General features: G+C 42.9%; 1 protein-coding gene across 1 annotated transcript in view; it reads right to left on the bottom strand.

Moving 5' to 3' along the window:
• Nucleotides 1–16,667, bottom strand: part of GRM4 (glutamate metabotropic receptor 4) — a gene marked incomplete at both ends in the record, with an annotated part of 317,553 nt that overhangs the window by 91,696 nt on the left and 209,190 nt on the right. The window lies entirely within an intron of this gene.

Raw genomic sequence — 16,667 nt, 5'->3', positions numbered from 1 at the left:
TTCAGAGAAATAGGTCTGGATACATCTGGGTACTTACATCCTATTCCAAACATCCATATTTGGAGATATTCAGATGTTAAAAAGCAGCGGAGATCAAATGGAAGGATCTAATATACCAGTGTGTAGTTTAAGCAGTAACTGTCTCCAAATAATTTATTTATTATTTATTAATTTAATTTGTATACCGCCCTTCTCCCTAGGGACTCAGGGCGGTGAACAGGGCAATACATAAAAACTAGATACAAAAATTAAAATTATTAAAACATGATTAAACAATGCCCATAAATTAATACAAATTTAAAATTAAAGTCATTTCCCACCCCGTCCCATCAGGCCAGGCCAGCTTGTTTAAAGAGGTAAGTTTTAAGATCGCGCCGGAAGGAGCGGAGATCGGGCGCCATCCGGAGCTCAACCGGAAGATGGTTCCATAAATCTGGTGCACCCACAGAGAACGCTCTCCCCCTGGGGGCCACCAGTCGGCATTCTTTGACCGGTGGCACCCTGAGGAGGCCCTCTCTGTGGGAGCGTACTGGGCGGAGGGAAGTTGACGCCGGCTGCAGGTGCTCCCCAAGGTATTCTGGACCCATGCCATGAAGGGCTTTGTAGGTCATTACCAACACCTTGAACCTCACCCGGAAGACAACCGGTAACCAATGCAGCTCGCGGAGTAAAGGTGTGACATGGGAGTATCGGGAGACTCCCAGTACAACTCTCGCGGCTGCATTCTGTACCAGTTGGAGCCTCCGTGTGGTCTTCAAGGGTAGCCCCATGTAGAGAGCGTTGCAGTAATCAAGACGAGAGGTCACGAGCGCATGAGTGACCGTACGCAAGGCATCCCGGTCTAGATAGGGCCGCAACTGGCACACCAGGCGAACCTGGGCGAAGGCCCCCCTAGTCACAGCTACAATATGGTCTTCTAAGGAGAGTTGTGAATCTAGGAGGACTCCCAAGTTGCGAGCCCTATCTACAGGAGATAATGACTCACCCCCCATAATGAGGGGTGGGATATCCTGAATATCCCAAGATGCCAGTACGCACAGCCACTCAGTCTTGTCAGGGTTGAGTCGAAGCCTGTTCCTCCCCATCCAGACCCGGACCGCCTCCAGGCACCGGGACATCACGTCGAGGGCATCACTGGGGTGGTTTGGGGTCGAAATGAAAAGTTGGGTATCATCAGCATACTGATGATACCCAACTCCAAAACCACGAATGATCTCACCCAGCGGTTTCATGTAGATGTTGAACAGGAGAGGCGAGAGGACCGACCCCTGAGGGACTCCACAAGCGAGAGGCCTCGCGGTCGACCTCTGCCCCCCTGCCAACACCGACTGCGAGCGTCCCAGGAGATAGGAGGAGAACCACTGAAGAACCGTGCCTCCCACTCCCAATCCCCTGAGACGCTGCAGCAGGATACCATGGTCGATGGTATCGAAAGCCGCTGAGAGGTCTAATAGGACTAGAACAGAGGAATATCCCCTGTCCCGGGCCCTCCAGAGATCATTCACCAGCGCGACCAATGCCGTCTCCGTGCTGTACCCGGGCCTGAAGCCCGATTGGTACGGGTCTAGATAATCCGCTTCATCCAGGACCAGAGGGAGCTGATGCGCCACCACACTCTCAACAACCTTCGCAAGAAAGCGAAGGTTGGAGACCGGACGAAAGTTATTCAAAACAGCCGGGTCCAAGGCAGGCTTCTTGAGGAGAGGTCTCACCACCGCCTCTTTCAAGGCGGCGGGAAAACTACCCTCACTCAGAGAGGCAGATATAACCGCCTGGAACCAGCCTCGTGTCCCCTCCCGGGCTGCATAAACCAGCCAGGAAGGGCACGGGTCCAATAAACATGTGGTGGAGCTCAGCCTCCCCATGATCCTGTCCACTTCCTCCGGAGTCACAGGATCGAACTCCTCCCAGGTGACATTGACAAGACCGCTCGTGTCCTGATCGTCCGATACTGCCCAGTCGGAGTCCAAACCGGTCCGAATCCGAGCGATTTTGTCCAACAGATGTTGACTAAATTCCTCGGCACGCCCCTGCAAGGGTTCCCCACTCACCTCCTGATTAAGGAGGGAGCGGGTCACCCTAAACAGGGCGGCCGGGCGATTATCTGCGGACGCGATGAGGGCAGCGAAGTAGTTAGATCTCGCTACCCTCATCGCTGCGAGATAAGACCTAATATGGGTTCTTAGTCGCAATCGGTCGGATTCAGATCGGCTGGACCTCCAAACGCTCTCTAGGCCCCGTCTCCGACGCTTCATCTCCCGGAGCTCCGCGGAGAACCATGGAGCCCATTGGGATCTGCGCCGGGTCAGGGGCCGCAAGGGTACAACTCAGTCAAGTGCCTCCGTGGCCGTCCTTTCCCAGGCTTCCACTAAGGCATCTGCCGAGCTGTGAGCTGAGGAGGCAGGTGGGGACCCCAGCGCTGCCTGAAACCTCTCAGGGTCCATTAAGCGCCTGGGGCGGAACCATCTAGTTGGCTCAACAACCCCACTGTGGGGGTGGCAAAACGGAAGACCAGCCGCAGGAGATGATGATCGGTCCATGACAGGGGCATAACAATTGGGGAGCCCCCACCAAGATCATCTAACCACCGACCAGATAAGAAAACCAAGTCAAGGGTGTGGCCTCCCTCATGAGTCGGTCCATGAATTACCTGCGTCAGGTCCATGGCCGTCATGGAAGCCATGAACTCCCGAGCTAACTCAGATGCTCCTCCCAGGGATGGTAGATTGAAGTCTCCCAAAACCATAAGTTTGGGAAACTCAATCACCAGCCCTGAGAGGATATCGAGAAGCTCAGGCAGGGCTGCTGCTACGCGACTAGGCGAAAGGTACACGAGCAGCAAGCCCAACTGCGCCCTGGGACCAAACCTCAATAGGAGAGATTCACACCCGACTATCTGAGGAACGGTGGCCTCCTGCGGACATAAGGTCTCCCTCATAACCACAGCCACTCCCCCACCCCTACCCTGAGTCCGAGGCCGGTGTAGCACCCGGAAGCCTGGTGGGCAAAGATCAACCAGGGGGATACCACCCTCTGGGCCCAACCAGGTTTCCGTGATGCAGGCCAGGTCCGCATGCTCACCCTCGACAAGATCCCGGACGAGGGGAGCCTTATTAGCAACGGACCTGGCATTCAGGTACACCAGCCGGAGCTCAGGTGGCTGCACATCCCCGCTCCCAGAACCTTGGGTCGAAGACAGAGGGTCGGAGCGCCTCACCGCTTGTAGATAGTGGAGAGGCCCTCCCGGAGGTCGATACGGCCCTCTGATCTTACACCTGCTGCCATTCCCTATCGTCGTGGGAATTGACAATCCCACGACCCGCTCCAGAGCTCCGGAGATGACCGATCCCGGCTCCCCCTCAACGCGATCTATCCTGGGCCTGGCCTGAACAGCAGTTGGCGGATTACCCCCCCTCTCCAACCAACCACAACCCTCCCCCCTCCCTAACCCTACAAAAAATTTAGCTAAAAAAATAATCAGGGGCCTCTTATTAAATTTATATCTTAGGCCCCTGTTTCTGCCCGGCCATCTCTCAGGGTCCCAACAATCGGGCCCGTCATCAAGAGGCGAATTAAAAGGTAAGGCGGGTCGCACCCAGGATGGGGGGGCACCCCTGAGGGCGAGTAAAACCGTGCTGGAGTACCTCAAAACCATGGTAATAATTGGGTAAAACAGCAAAAAAACGGACCCAGATCAAAATAAGTAAAATGGGAGGATCTTAAAATGGAAGGAGAATATCCAGACTGCAAACCCAGCTCTTCTGCCACTAGAGCTGGGTAACCCCGGGACAATCCCCGTTCTCTCACAACGGTCAGAACCGGGGAGCAGCCTGAGATATACAGCCGGGGAGAGAGATACCGCCTAGAGCTCTCACCTCTAAGACGGAACAGATGGGAACTCTTAACTCTTAACCACTCTCTCACAGTGGTTACATACCCGGCACCTTCCACAACCCAAGGGGAAAAGGAAAAAGGGAGGACAATAGGGGAAACCAGTCAGCGAGATGGATTAGGGTAAAAACCCATAAAGTCACGGAGTGGGGCTCAAGGATATGGTCCAGTGAGCTATAATAGTCCATGCCTCCAGATGTCCAGGCATAAAAGTCCATACTCCACCCAGCCATAGTCACCATGCCAAGACGGTCGCGGCACTCCAACTCCCTCACCGCCAACCGTCCCAGACGCTAACCAGGGCCGTCTCCACCACTCCAGCTTAAAACGCTGACGCTGCTCCAAGCCGTAGTTCATAATAGCAGTCGTAAATCAACCAGCATCCGGCTCCTGAGCAACTGGAAAGTTCTCCTCAAGGTCGCCAGCTCCGTCGAGTTATTCCGGGCTCCGCAAGACTCCACCAGACTCCCATAACAGTATAGCCGCAGCTAGAATCAGCAGGTTGGCGGGGCACGGGGTGCGGGTCTCCCAAGATCTTCCAAGACCTCCACCACTCTACTCTAGGATTCACTGGGTTCCCGCAGCTCCGACAGCCAGCCAGTCGGTGTTGTACAAAGCAAGGCTCTACCGAGTTCTTCCGCGTTCTTCCAGAGCCTCCGGAGGCCTCCATTTGGCTTCGTTGAGCTCCGGCGGCCCGACAATCAGCTGAGTTCCTGCGGCCCGACAATCAGCTGGTCGGCGCCGCAGAGCACAGCACGGAGCTCAGCCAGTTCTTCCGGGCTTGCACGGCTCTCCCAAACCTCCAAAACTCCAAGCTTAGAGAGCACAGCACAGCACTTAAAGAGAAGACAGCACAGCCGCTCCCTCTGGCTTCGTTGAGCTCCCGCGGCCCCGACAAACAGCTGGTCGGCGCCGCAGAGCACAGTCAGCTGGTCGGCGCCGAAAAACACAGCACGGGGCTCAGCCAGTTCTTCCGGGCCTACACGGCTCTCCCAAAGTCCTCCGAACAGCCGGGGCCCTCCGAAAAGCCGACAAACAGCTGGTCGGCGCCGCAGAGCACAGTCAGCTGGTCGGCGCCGAAAAGCACTGCACGGGGCTCAGCCAGTTCTTCCGGGCCTGCACGGCTCTCCCAAACTCCTCCGAGCAGCCAGGGCCCTCCGAAAAGCCGACAAACAGCTGGTCGGCGCCGCAGAGCACAGTCAGCTGGTCGGCGCCAAAAAACACAGCGCGGGGCTCAGCCAGTTCTTCCGGGCCTGCACGGCTCTCCCAAACTCCTCCGAACAGCCGGGGCCCTCCGAAAAGCCAGACAAGCAGCACAGCAGCTCCAGGAGTAACCATCAGAAGCTTTCCTCGACCCTAATCCAGACCCCCAATACAGAGAGAATGACATTCCTGTGGGGCTCCCAGGGTCGCCAAAATTGCTGGAGCTCCCCACGGAGCTCAGCCAAGCACGTCCGCCATCTTGGGCATGCTATTCTATTCTATTCTAATAATACCTCCCATTCTCAAAACAGTTCTCAAAACAGTAATCGGGATGGATATAATGGCTGATACTATTAAAAGCCTTTTGAAAATTGAAAAATAAGAGTCATATCTCCTCTGTCAATGTCCAAAGATTTATTAATTTTATTTTTACTGTTACCAAAAACAAACTTATGACTCCATCATGACCAAAAAGTTGTTTAAAAGATTTTGGGTCCAGGAAGATAGAAAACCACTTCACACACAGTCAAATTATTTGTATTTCTAACTGGGAACTGTCTGTCAAATTGATGGGAACTCTACTGCACATTAGGTAGTGGTGCTAGTGGTTTTACCAGGATTGGGAAGGGTTTGAATAGAGGAGGGACTGAAAAGTGATGTGCACCTCTTTTGCTTGGCACCTAGAATTTTATATTCTTTTTAATGATTGAGTATGTACAGATAGTCTTCAATTGACGACTGTTCAAAGTTATGTTGTACTCCAAAAAAGGTACTGATTACTCCCCTCCCATAATCACATGATAGCATTTTGGACACTTTGCAACCAGTTGCATTGTCCATGGTCACATGAACACAATTTGTGACATTTTTCCCAGTTTCTGGCATTTTTTGCTCTGGCAGGATGGATTCACTTGATGATATTACTCATTTAACAACCACACAATTCACTTAACAATCACGGTGATTCACTTTACAATGGTTGTAAAATCAAGTCAGTGCTGACCTGCTTAAAAATCACAATGACTTATGATAAAAGTCCTGGGTTCATTATGGTCATTAAATGAGGGCTACCTGTAATACAGAATTAAACATTTATTTATTTTAGTCACTAAAGAGTACACTTGGGTTACTTTATTTTGCCATGTCCTTGGTAAAGCATCTGCTTAGAGCAGAATGAGCTCTCTCATTTTCAGTCTAAAGACTTTGGGAAACGGATACTTGTTAACTTTGAGATGGTCTCGTTGCCATTAATTATTGATGTTGTTATGGTGCCTTCCAGTCAGTCTTGTCTCCTGGCAAGTGCCTGGATATGTCTTTGCAGTTTTCTTGGCAAGATTTCAGTAGTGGTTTGCCATTGCCTGCATCCTAGAACTGAGAGAGAGAGAGTGACAGACTGACCAGGTGGCTTCATATCTAAGGCAGGACTAGAGCTCATGGTCTTCTGGTTTCTAGGCTGACACCTTAACTACCAAACTACTCCTTAACCTTGATAATCTCAGTTATGGTAGAATTAAACAAAGTGAGTAATGGTGATTCAGAATCTATATAAACTAGTCATATACCCTCCTACATGGAATGGAACAGAATTAAACAGGAGAATGCTGCATGTTTTCTGGTTTTGAAGTGGTCCACCCACCATGGTCTCTTTGGGATTTCATAATTGGCAGAAGGGTGTAAGGTCTTCCTTTCTTTGTATACTTTTACTCTTGAATAGTCTTTGCTCCTTGTCTTGTGTTATGTTATAGTCTTGGCTATTCCTTGACAACTATCTCATATTAATTTGCTGTTATGCTGCTTTTTTATCCTGCCTTGAAATAAAGGCTTACCTGCCCATATAGTGATCATTGCTTTTGAATCTAAAAGAATCCCATATTCCTATCTGTTGGACAGGGACACAGCAATACAGTGAAAGAGATAACTGGAGATGTTGCAACTGAATCTTGAGATCTTCTACACAAAAGTATCTGCTCTACATTTGAATTGCAGCTCTTCCACCTTAGGACATAATCCTGTGCAAGTCCTCACCAAAATTATGACACACACTTAGTTCAGTGAGGTTTATACTGGACCTTGGAGGTGAAATCCATCATCACTTTATAATAGGTTATCTTTCTTCCCCAATTTTCATTATTTCCCATGTGGTCTAGATTTGATAATCTGACTTTGAAAGTTTGGAAGAGGAAATGTTTCTCCCAGATCAGTGGAAACTACTGTATAGTTCAATGGAACTCAGCTATTATACAAGATTGCAGCCTTACTTCAGGATTTCCCAGTTTAACATTAATGCTTTTGTAATAAAATCATTTACATACACTATCAAAAACTCCTTGAAAATGAGAGAGGGAAGAAGTTCAAAGATACTTGGCCTATTATACTATTAACATCTTTGAGCCACATAATTTTAAGCAGTGAAAAATTAGGCAGAAATCAGAGCACAGTTACAAGAGCCAAGATAACCTCAGTGAAAATGTGCTAAAGGCTTTCTTACAGTTTCTCAAAAGTTTTCAGCCTTTCCAAAAATTGTCCCATTTTTCTATCTCATTCTCAAGCTTTAGAAAGCCTTTAGCATTTATATGAGTGGCATTTTAAACTTTTTTTTGGCTAAGTGACAGAGTACAGTTGTTTTTTCTTATATAAATTTCCTCTGTGGGAGGAGCTGCAATATATTGTCTTTCTATGAACCTGAATAAAAATGCGGGAAGACAGGAAGACTGTGGGCTACTGGAAAAAGGAGTTGGAGAAATGATATTTTTTTATTTTTTATTTTAATCCCATTTATATCCCGCCCGAAGACTCAGGGCGGCTTACAATCTAAGCACAAATCAAATGTGCTTAGCAATGGCCTTCACTCTATGTATATGCCTGCTTATTAGGGCTTTTCCCCCCCACAAGCAGCATTATTACAAAGTCAGCTTATAAACCCTTATAAAACATCCACACCACCTCCTCATTACTAAGGCAAGAATTTCACATTGTGTACATGAGAATGTCACCAAACTGTTATTATTGGTGGGGGGGATGGGTGGGAGAGAAAGAGAGAGAGAGAATAAAAACCCATTTATTTTGCTTCAAATAAAATTGAAAAAGTGCAGCAGACATTTTCAGCATAGCAGTATGTGCAACTCTGTGATTTTAAGAAAAGTTAATATAGTATCTTTGGGGGTTTCTCTTTCTTCAAAGCAACACAATTAATTTAGATGTGATCCTGATAAGAGAAAGTGTCATAAGAAGAGATTCCATATATTCTCATTAAGTATATACCCCCAAAGAAGGAAAGCAAAAATAATCGGGAGTACCTTCCCCTTCTCAAGAGTGACTGGAGGGATTGTGGCTGCCTCAGGAATGTTCTTGCAAAATGGATCGTTACATAGTCAAAGCTGATTGATGATTTCTATATTATTTGATCAATGACCATTTTTCATTTTTTTTTCTTTTCTTTTTTTTAAATCAACCCAACATATGATTCAATGATTCATTTTAACATTACTGGAATAAGATGACTTACAACTGTGTTATTTACTCACTAAATAAGCAGATGTCAAAATGTGCCTGGAGATCTGCAACATTCTTCATTCTCTGAATGTTAAGAACCTCTCCAGAGTCTCCATCCTAAGCAACCAGGAGCACTCTTGGAAGGCAGAGGTCCAACTAAAACAAACAGAGATGAACCCTATCCACAGTTTAGAGCTACCAAACTGAAGAGCAAGTATATTATGGGCATTGTTTAATCATGTTTTAATAATTTTTAATTTTTGTATCTAGTTTTTATGTATTGCCCTGTTCACCGCCCTGAGTCCTCCGGGAGAAGGGCGGTATATAAATTAAATTAATAAATAAATAATAAATATTTGGCTGGTTTTAAATAAGCCCTTAGCAAGAAAATAAATGATAAGGGTGTCCAGTGGATCAATGGATGCTTTGTCAATAACAAGCTTGATTAAAAAGTGATTAAGAGAATAGAGATAACAAAACTGAATGGTCCCTGGAGCCATTGAGAAACAGCAAGTGCTTTTGAAAGGAGGAAGCAGCAAACACAGTAGTGATCATGATAAGAATGACAGATGACATGCAATGATAGCATGGAACAAAATAACATCAAAGTCAAGATTATCCAAAGGAGGAATGAAATAGAATTGAAACAAAAAAAAACCTGTTATCCTGTTATTATAGCAGTAGCTCACTTTATAATATGCAATTCTTGCAATGTATTTTTGGTCGTTTAGGATATTTTATAGTTGTGTCAATGTTCTGCCAAGGACTCCAAATACCCATAGAATTTATGTCTTTAGTGAAATGTAACAGATTCAAGGATGTTGCAGTGACTGCTTCCTTATCTCATCTCTTTTCTGCAGTTAAGTAGGGATCAGCTTGTTAGAATAACAATTAAAGTCTTGGCACCTCCTATATATCAAAGCTGCTATGCTGTATTTCAAAGAATGTTACTGTAAAGTCTTTGCACTTTGAATAATACTGTCTCTATTTTCTTATCTTGCATCCTTATCAGTTGTAAACTAATTCTCTGGGGTCTATAGAATGTGGATATGCTTAAAATATCTCTGATCAATATTCTAAGTAAGATCTATGTAACCCTGGAACTCTTGCTCTTCTTCAGGAGACCAATGACTTACCGCTATATAGCAAAAATGATTATTGAATTCTCTCCAGTTGTTGGCATTTTGAGAGTGAGTTTTCCACCATGTTTCATTTTTACACCACAGTCCTATCTATCTCAAGACCTCAAAATGCCATTATGTTCTATGGCAACACTTAATAATAGCTGTTGCACAGCCTGAAAAACTTTTATTGTGTTGTTATGAGAAAGAGAAACATGAAGAAAAGAAATTCTCAAGGTCATTTAGTAGAGTAGTGGGACAAATGGAACTGAAATGTTCAAGGATCAGGACCATCATCTAGTAGCTAGTCTTGGAACTAATGGACAAATTAAAAGTGAAAACATTTGTAACAGCCCAAGAATTATATATAATTTAAGAATTACCATAAACTATGTGCAGTGATTCCCTTATTAGAATAATAGAATCATAAATTCAAAAAATTGAAAGAGGCAGTTTATACCATAAAATGTAACTGTCAGTAAAGGTAAAGGTAAAGGTTCCCCCGCACATGCATGCTAGTCGTTTCCGACTCTAGGGGCCGGTGTTCATCTCCGTTTCAAAGCCGAAGAGCCAGCGTTTGTCCGAGGACGTCTCCGTGGTCATGTGGCTGGCATGACTAGACGCCAAAGGCGCATGGAACGCTGTTACCTTCCCACCGTAGTGGTCCCTATTTTTCTACTTGCCTTTTTACGTGCTTTCGAACTGCTAGGTTGGCAGAAGCTGGGACGAGTAACAGGCACTCACTCTGTTACGCGGCACTCGGGATTCGACCCGCCAAACTGCCGACCTTCTGATCGACAAGCTCAGCGTCCTAACCCACTGAGCCACCGCATCCCTAGCAACTGTCAGTATAGGAATCCAAATAAAGAATCCCAGACAGATAGTGGCCCAAATACTACTTAAACATAACCAGTGATGGGGAACTAGCACCTTACTAAGTAATTGGATTCTCTTGCCACATTACTCGATTGATAGGAAGTTTCTCAAATTATGCAAATCTGTCTTCCTATAACTTAAATAACATTATTTAATGCTAGCAATCAGGTCTTGGCTTTTTTTTTCTCTGTGACATTCTCTCAGGCACTTGAACAGTGCTATTTATTGTATTTCCTCAGCATCCTCATCACATACTCAGTTCCCTCATTTCTTTTTAGTTCCTATCCCCCAAATTATCCTTATTCCCTTTGTCTGAATTTGTACCAATTTCACTGAATCCTCTGTAAAGGATTATCTAAGGGAACACCTGCTGCCGGCATCAACTTCCCATCGTCCTGTGTGCTCCCACAGGGAGCGCCTTCTTATGGTACCACCGGTTAAGGAATGCTGGGGGGTTATCCCCAGGGGAAAGGCGTTCTCTGTGGGCGCGCTGGCCCTTTGGAACCAGCTTCCCACGGAGTTTAGGACCACCCTCGACCTTCGCTCATTTTGTAGGGACTTGAAAACTTGGTTTCTTGAGTTGTCTGGCCCAGACTGAGGGGTTTTAATTTTTAATTAATGGGGTTTTAGTTAAGTTCAGGGATTAATTTAATCTTAGTTTTAATCGTTTTTAATTGTATATGATGTATTTTAACTTTTAATTTTCCCTGTAAACTGCCCTGAGTCCTACGGGAATAGGGCGGTATATAAATTTAAATATAAATAAATAAAAATATAAATAATGTATGGTGCCTAAATTTGGAGAGTAGAGGAGGATGGATCTGGCTAAAACAGAATCCAGTAGAAAATTTCCTTCTCATTTTTTTGTGGATGAAGCCTAAATTCCCTTTGCCTTTTTTGCCCCCATGTCGCACTGCTAGCACATACTCAGTTTGCAAACAATTACTATTCAATTAATCTATCTAGAGGAACTGTTTGGGTTAATTTCATGGAGCTTACATTCAAACAAGCAACATGTTCCTAGGTTTTTTTAAGGTCACTCAAATTCCTCTAGGCCATCTATCCCACTGTAAGTATACATTTTAAGTTTTGAAAAATTAAGCTTATGGTGAAAGTTATGGTAAAATACTCATCACTATAAAAATGTGGGGGAACAAACTTGGCCTAAGAAGAAAATTAATTACATTTTTACAAGAAGGTTAAATGTGTATATTTTAGAGTAAATATTGAGATTCCTAAAGTCACAAGTTTTAGATTATCCTGGGATTAGCAAATTCTCAAATTAATAGCCATCACTAGCCATGATGACTAGAAATTCTTGGAAATGTGGTCCCAAATACTTTGGAGAAATTTGGGAAGACTGACAAAGACTAAGTAATCAGTGTGCATCCATATGAACAAATGGACATTACACTGATAAGAAAAAAGATTTTGAGAGTTTAAAAAGAGTACAAAGAAGAACAGCAAAGATGATTAGGGGACTAGAGGCTAAAACATGCAAAGAACGGTTACAGGAATTGGATATGTCTACTTTAATGAAAAGAAGGACTATGAGTGACAGGATAGCAGTATTCTAATATTTAACAGACTGCCACAAAGAAGAGGGTGTCAACCTATTCTCGAAAGCACCTGAAGGCAGGACAAGAAGCAATGGGTTGAAAATAATGAAGGAGAGAAACAACCTAGAACTAAGGAGAAATTTCCTAACAGTGAGAACAATAAATCAGTGGAATGGCTTGCCTTCCGAAGTTGTGGGTGCTCCACCACTGCAGGTTTTCAAGAAGAGATTGGATAGCCATTTGTCCAGAATAATATAGGGTCTTCTGCCTGAGCAGCAGGTTGGACTAGAAGACCTCCAAGGTCCCTTCCAACTCTGTTATTCTGTTATTCTGAAATCTGGTGGCCTCCAGATATTTTTAACTCCCATCAACCCTAGCCAATATGGTCAATAGCAAGAGATGTTGAGGACCATATGCCAAAACTTTTCAAGTGTATTCACATTTAATGTAGGCACTTCCACCCATATACAAATGCATATTTTTAAAGATATGCAATGTATTTGCTTTCAAAATATGCCTGCTAAAATACATTTTCTCAAAATATGGATATTAGTAACCTTATTATGGTCATTGGTGTAGAGAGTAAAAAAAATGATGGAAATATGCTAGAACTGTTACATAGGCAAAAGGAGCTTAAACAGGAGCTTTTAAAGTCCTGAGTAGAAAGACAATATTTGGAAGTGACTCAGGCAGATACTGCCTGATTCACTGGAGTATAGGTAGGGGGAGCAAATACAGCACAAGCAGACTTGCGAGGATTCTATTATTATAGCCAGTTTCAATAAAAGCAGTTTTAGCCCTCCTGTGGAGTTATTTTCTGACCTGACCTACCTAGAGGGGCTGACATTGAGCAGCACTAACTATGAATATTTACATACAACTTGATACACAGAATGAAGTCTCAATCTCCTGAAATGCAGGGAAATTTCATTACTACCTTATTTTAATCCATCGATTAGTTTTGATAATCGGATTTCACAGAAGTTCAACTGATCCTAAGAACAGGCCTCAACAGCTGCCAAAATGAGATATTGTTCTTGGCACTGTTAAACTGGGGTACACTGAATTGTGCAACCAAAAGTTTTATACAGTAGAACTGAACAACCCGAACATGTGGCATCAATGATACTCCGAACGTTCCCTTTCTCACGAGTGATTCCTGGATGGTATTACCTGATGACAAGTGATTAGAGATTCAGCCACAGTAAATAGGCAATACTTGCGGAATTATCGTTGGAATCAGGCATTTATTATATTCAACTGCATTTCATCTTCAGCAGCTCAGAGTGATACATATGTTCCTATACTCATGTGACCAAAATTGTGGGGATGGGAATAAGAGATTGGTCCAAGGCTATCCATTTAACTTCATGGTTGAGGGAATACCAGAATGTGAGAAGAATAAAATTACAAACAATGACTTGCTAACTGGAAACGGAAATGCTTCTCATTTTGGTTGATCTTAATAACTACTGGCACAGAACATAACTATTTGCCTGATGGCCAGGCCTACTCAGAGTTTGTCAGAATAACACATCCTTTTAAAAGCAGGACCAGTTGCCAATAGTCTCCTAGGCTCAGTTCAAGATGCTGATTGTAACCCTATACAGTAAAGCTATATACAGCTTGGGCTCTTGTTATATTTGGGGGCATCTTCTCTCAGTAGAATTTGCCAATATACAATCTAACCAAGACAAGACATTTATCCCTAGAGACCTGGCAGGGAAAACCTGAAGAATGATATTCTCAATGGTAGCTCCCTCATTTGGTAACACTTGATCTCCTGAAATGAGGCTAGCTTCTACTTTTTTATGCTTTAGGAAGCAGGTTAAAATCATTCCCATTTGCAGGGCATTGGTTGTAAGCCACTTAGAGTCATTCATGCAAGGTACTAAATAAACAAAGAAATAGTTACTGCCTAGCTATGGATTTTAGATTTATTTTTATTTCATGAATTAACACAGCTCTGTATTGCTTTACATTGAGCCTGTGATGTTTTAAATAAAAAAAAATCTGGGCAAATAAAAGCAACAGAGAAAATGACTATGTATATATAAAAATTCTGGGAGATGCAATCCCAGCCTACTGAGAAATTGTCATATTGAGGAAGAGCTATAAATTTCTTGCATGAAGAGCTCTAACTCACTTCCCCATCTGACAAAATGGCAGCCTAATTATATTTGCAGCAATGCACCTCTGGATTAAGGCACAGACCCAACTTGCACCTTCTCCATTATTTTTTATATCCACATAATATATGATCTTCCCACAATTTACATATAATTTACTACTGCATCTTGAGCAGACACGAAGTCACACAGACAATCACTTATGGTAGGTTTTATTGAGACATGGCAGTTGGTTCATCTGCTAAGCTCTCTTGTGCTAAGCAATAGATGTGAACTACTCACTCTTAAATAAAAGGAGCTTTTTCCATATTGTGATGAGAGATTGTGGGTGAGCTTGGAAAAGATTGCAAGGCAAAATAGATATAAAAGACCAGAAGAAGAAGAAGGGTTATTGGTAGCTTGTTTCAGAAAAGGTGACTCAAGCAAGGTACCAAATCTTTTTGAATTATTTGCCATAATTAACTTGCTATAAATGAGAGGAAAAATTTCTTTTACAATTAATGAGACTGGTGTCAACCCAATGAAACTAGGTAGAATCAAGGATCTGAGATCTATACAGTTCTCAGTACTATTTCAGTAAAATATCTTTAATGCTAGTTTGGTGGGAAATATATAATATACTAAAAGTCTCCTCTCCTCTCCTTTCTAAGCCTTCTCAGTCTGTTTCATAATTGTTCTAATATTCCCATCATCACCATGACATTGGGAGACCACCAGTCTGGGGTGAATTTTCATCTTATCATGGTAACTATGCAACTACAATGTTTAGAATTGTAAGAAAGTAGGCAATCTAGAAAATAGGCATATAAGTCCATTTGAGAAGATTGAAAAAATACAATATAGATTCAGGTTTGAGAATCACAACAGCTCTTATGTGTTGTATCCAGAAATACATACATGCACACAGCTTTCTTATCTCAAAATGTTTACATGAATCATGTGAATCAATCCTGAGAAATCATCTGGCTCAGTAGTACATGTGAACTTACCATTGCCTGAAAAATAGGAACTTTCCAGATGCATGTAAACTATTGCCACCAAAGAGCAATCATCCAGTTTACTGTTTATTTTCAAATAGGCAAATGTTTATAAACCTGTGTTTAAAGGTACTTGTCATTTATGTTGCCTGCAAAGGAAATCCCCTGATTTTGGTGGAAGGAAATAACATACAGTATTTTTTTAAAAGCTTCACAAAAAACCTATGCTGTTTGATATAAACTGATAGAAAATGTCAATTTACTTAAATTTGTCAATGTACGTTGATTGATAGATTAGATACTTGCAAAATCAGGTGCATGGCCTGATAGATTGGGGGTTTTATTTGTTTTATTATTGCTTTATTGTATACCTACTTTGCTCTGTTCACCGCCCTGAGTCCTCCAGGAGAAGGGCGGTATATAAAACAAACAAATAAATAAATAAATAAATAAACTCAGAACTGCAAGATTTAAAGAAATAAACCAGAGGATTGTGTGCTTTCATTTTTTCACTTTGTGTTATAGTTCCATTTACTCCATTGGAAAAAAGCCATATTTTGCTTTCTAGTGACTACCAGAGGATGTTGAAAGTATCCTTTTTAATTACTAAAGAAAAATTCCATGGAATCTGACTTCAAAATTTCCTCACACAATCACAATCTTTGTGGAAAGTGCTTTTGAAAAAGAGGCTTCAAAATTATATCCCAGCTGCACAATTTCTAAAAGTATTTTAAATCTTTAAAATTAATGATTAGACGATGAAAATTTCAAGTAGCCACAGTGTTTTACATCATATTTCTTTGAATCTATAGATCATGTTTTAAAATGCCTTAGAGCTTGAATGCTTTTTTATGGCACAACCAAGAACAAGCTTCCCATAAGCGTTTTAGTGGATTGTTTCCTGAAACAAAATCCAGAAATTTAGACCTTCAATTTTTTATATCATTATTAACACTTCTTCCTCAAATTTACCTTTTTTATGAAATTATTTATAAACTTCTGAGAGATCTTTTCTATGCCATGCAAGCCCAAGAAGGTATGAACCCAGGGACAGGATTATGGCTTCTAAGCAATTCTAAAGGATTAGATTTGATAACACCACCAAACTGAAGAAGGATGGACCTATTCAGAAATATTTTCAGAAACACATAATTTACAGAACTGCAGAAGGTACTGATACCATTTTGATACACAGAGGAACAATGGAAAATGTATCCAGATATGTTGTTATTGAAGGAGGGATACGGAAATAGCCTTAAAGAAGAAATTTAAAAAGTGTTAAGTAAACATCAACTTAGTTCTGGGAAAGAAGAGGGCTGAAAAAGAAACTCAAGGTAACCCACCTTGATTCTACTCAGTATAACAGAGAATGCAGAGACAAACTCTCTCACAGGCTTTGAAAATTCTGTTATTATATCC

This window comes from Vipera berus (assembly GCF_964194415.1).
Source record: "Vipera berus genome assembly, chromosome: 3".
Taxonomy (NCBI): Eukaryota; Metazoa; Chordata; class Lepidosauria; order Squamata; family Viperidae; genus Vipera; species Vipera berus.
The sequence above is the reverse complement of the archived record's forward strand: the minus strand, read 5'-3'. Positions and strand labels throughout refer to the sequence as shown.